Consider the following 4,139-nt stretch of genomic DNA (forward strand, 5'->3'; position numbering starts at 1 on the left):
GCGGCCAGCGAGGGGGAAGGCGCCCCGAGACCTCGCCAGAGCTCCTCTCTCCGCCTCTGTTCGGGACCGTGCGCCCGAGGTCGGGCGCAGAAGCACAGCCAAGGACTTTGGGAGATGTGCAGAGGGATGTGGGGCCGGTGTGGTGTGGAAGTCAAAGATTGTCTACTTTCAGAAAATAAAACATCCCGAACGAGCCAGCCGAGCCCGGGTGCTGTGTGTGCAGGGCTGAGGGCTGGGCCCGTCCACTCTGAGGTTCCTTTCTCGGCCCCTCCCCCCGCCCCCCGTACACACACACAACACACACACACACACACACACACACACGTAGGTAACTCATCTCGAAATGAACATCAAGAACAAACAACCTCAAGAGAGGAAAGAGCCTGCAGGCATGAGGAGCCTGCCTGGCTGGTGTGGCTCAGTGGTTGAGCATTGACCCAGGAGCCAGGAGGTCATGGTTCCATCCCCGGTCAGGGCACCTGCCCGGGGTTGCAGGTTGTGGGCTCGATCCCCTGTAGGGCGTGCAGGAGACAGCTGATCAGTGATTTTAATCATTAATGTTTCTATTCCTCCCTCTCCCTTCCTCTCTCTGAAATTAAAGAAAAACTTATCTTCTGAACAGTGAGGAGCCCCGCCAGGCCCTGTGTCCCGAGGCGCTGAGGTTTGGGGGTGACGATGGCTCCCACCCCTCCCACTGTCCCCAACACCCACCAAGGCTGCACTGTCACCCAGACCCCTCACACCCTAAAGACACCTCCACCAGGGTCAGAGCTGTTCCCGGAGAGCAGAAGAGGTTCCCGGAGAGCCCCGAGGTGCCGACCCCCATCAGGGCAGGGCGGTCCTGCAGGGCGCAGCACCCACCGGAGGTGCCCCTGAGGCCCAGCATTCGCTGACTGCGGTTACAGCATCTCCGTGTGGGGAAAGCACTGATCAGAAGTCAAGGACGTGTGTCCACCCTGCACAGGCTCCTTGCAAATTCCTTTAACACTCGCGACGGAGCTTGTCTGCAGTGGCCCATTTTATAGATGAACAGGTCGAGGTCAGGGAATGGTGGAGACGCCTTTCCTGGGCGGAGCAGAGGGGAACGTGCCCCCCACCCCAGGCCTCCATTCTGTCCTGCCTCTGCCCCTGACCACTGTGCCTGGACGGAGGGATCAGGACCCCAAGGGGAGCACAGAGTCACCCTTGTCACCTCCTTGAATCCAGCACCCACACCCACACGAGCCCTGGGCGAGGGACAGCAGACAGGTGTACACACAGGTGCACACGCAGACACTCAGCACCTAGTCACCCAGGAACCTGGCTCTCTCCCCGCCCAGCCCCGCCCCTGAGCCCACGTGGGGATCCCCTTCACGCCTTCCCACGTCACCAAACAGCAAAAGCCCAAGGGGCCTCTTGAAGAAGAAGAAGAAATGACGTGATTTAAATCAGAGACTGACTCGGCTGCGAAAGGACCCATGAGCAGCTCTAGCCTGAAAATGCACGGCTAGAGGGGACTGAGGGTTCAACTGCCCATCAAGACGGTCAGGCTGACACGGCCCTGGTCCCCCTACCCCTGCCCCACGGCTTCAGCTCCCCCTGGACACAGCCCCCCGATTTCTCTCTCTAGTCCTGAGGGTGTGTGACTCCAGGGATGTGCCCCAGCACTTCAAAACCACCAGGATCGAACCTGGGTCCAGAATCTCCCACTGTGTCCTGCCCCTCCCGGGCCTGGCCCTGGGAGAGGCCCCAGCTCATCCTCACAGCCTCTCCCCCACAGCACCCCTAGCCCAGGCCGCACACAGGGTCAGGACAGAGCGGTCCTTACAACACTGCGGGGAAAGCTGGGCCAGCCGCTCCCAGCCCTGCACAGGAGCGAGTGACCAGGGGAGCCGGGCCAGACTCCCAGGCATGCCAGTCGGGGCCCAAGGCCACCGTCAGAGAGAGGGCCCAAGGGGGCATGGCCAGTGGGTCTGGTAGGGAGACACTTCCAGGGACCCCCCAGCTGTTCAGCTGCACCCCAAACTCCAGTTACCCAAGAGCCCCAGTCTCAGCCCTGCAGCTGAACACCCGGCCAGGAGAGAGACATGTGCCCTCCAGGTTCGCAGGCAGTTGCTCCGGAGCCTGGGCGGGCGGCCTCTGGGGGCACTGGCCTCTGGGCTCCTGGCCCCTCCTCTCCTGAAGGGCCCCACCCAGGCCCCATCCCAGCAGGGCCCAGCCGGGCTGTCACAGTCCTGGGGCGCCCCCTGCTGGTTCCTTTGGGAAACAGCCAGTAAACCAGACCCCACCCAGCGCAAGGGCTCAGAGGAAAGACCTCCATCCCCACCACCCCAGATACCCCAACACATTAGTCAAACAAACGAAGGGGTGAGTGAGTGAATTGCAGCAAGAAAACAACAAACAAATGACCTTTAAAAATGTGGCCCCAGATGAGGCCTGTCAGAACCAGACGCCCCCACCTTTGGTGCGCCCAGAGGGTGTAGGTTCCAGGAAAGTGCAGGGAGGAGATGCAGGGGGGGTGGGGGGGAGACATAGAGCTTTTGTCATTAAGACCGTGTTGGCCCAGCAAGGGCGAGACAAGACCTCAGAACAGAAATAAAAACCCATCCCAGGGACCTTCCCAAGACCAATGTGAAGAACAAAACTCTTAACACTTTTAAAAGGAAATATGGCAGGCAGTCTTCATGAGCTCTTAAACGGCACCAAATTATCTTAAACAGCACCCCAAAAAGCGCACACGCGCCCGCGTGCACACACACTCACACACACACACACACACACGTGTAGGAAACGGACTACATTCCAATGAAAAGCTGCTGGACCAATGAGCAAACAGATCAACGGCGAAAACCGCACAACCAGCCCAGGAAATGGCATTGCCAGTGTGTAACCCGCCAGGGTGGGAGCCCAGAAGACATGCCACATTCCCTCCACCCTACAGGTAAGAAATGGGGTCGGGGGAGAGACAGGTCAACAAATGGGCTCAGGCTCCCAGGAGGCGCTGGGCAGGAGAGGAGGCCCAGACGGCGCCAGGCGGAGGGACGATGCCGCTGCCCGTGGTCACGGGGACAGCGGAGCCACACACAGTGACACGGCTCAGCCCGCCACTGGGCTGCTGACCAGGATGCAACACATGCAATTTCAGGCCAAGCTGAAGGCTTGCGGGCTTGCATTCTCCCTCTCTCTCTCTTTTTTAAATTTTTTTTTAATTGTAAAAACAGACCTTTTTTATGGTGAAAACAAACAGAGCCTGAGTTCTCCATGCCCCACCACGCTGTCCTCCGGCTGAGCTCCCCCAGCTCCGGAACAGAAGCAGCGGGGCCTCCGCCGGGCGGGTATGTTACATGTGAGTACAGGGGTGCGCCGTGGTTCTCATACGAAACAGGGCCCATGACACGACATGGGCCGATCTCAACATTACAGCATTGCATTGTTTCAATAGCAAGGAGATACGGAGGCAAGATCCGTGTACAAAGAGTTGGAAAACGCACGAGGAACGATCTATATCTGTTCACATCTGTGGTAAAATACAAAGAGCGCGGTGGCGACATAGTCCCCAGATGATGGCAGGGGCTGAGCGGAGGAGGTTCACAGGGGACTTGGATTGGGGGGGGACGTTCAAGCAACCGTCTCAAGCACATGTGAAATAGGGCAGAATGTTAAGATTTAGCCAAGCTGAGTGCTGGAGCCTGACACCCATTCTCATTGTCTCGCTACTTGTCTGAATGCTTTAAAGGTTCCCACACAGTGAGCCCGGGGCTCAGCCCCAAGCACTGGCCTGTCGTAGAGGCACCCCAACATCTCGGTGCCTCTCATCCACGGCCACACGGGAGAATCAGCCACGGTTCGTTTAAGAAAGGCGTGGGCAAGCCCGCATGCCCGGAGCCCCGAGATGATTCTGCCGGCAATGGACAAGGGCGGTCTTCTTATTTTTTCTGGGAGGAGCCTGCGACCGAGGTACGTGCCCTTAACCAGAATCGAACCCGGGACCCCTCAGTCCGCAGGCAGACGTAAAGCATAACTTTCAATGTGTGCTCTAGGCTGATCTGAAGCCAGGGGCCTGCCTGGGAGGCTGCGGGGCGGCGAGGCGACCGGGGCCTACCTGAGGGCACCTGGGCCAGGTGCTGGAAGGCCAGGTGCAGGTTCTCGCGGCAGGCCGG

This window comes from Myotis davidii, unplaced genomic scaffold, assembly GCF_000327345.1.
Source record: "Myotis davidii unplaced genomic scaffold, ASM32734v1 scaffold43, whole genome shotgun sequence".
Taxonomy (NCBI): domain Eukaryota; kingdom Metazoa; phylum Chordata; class Mammalia; order Chiroptera; family Vespertilionidae; genus Myotis; species Myotis davidii.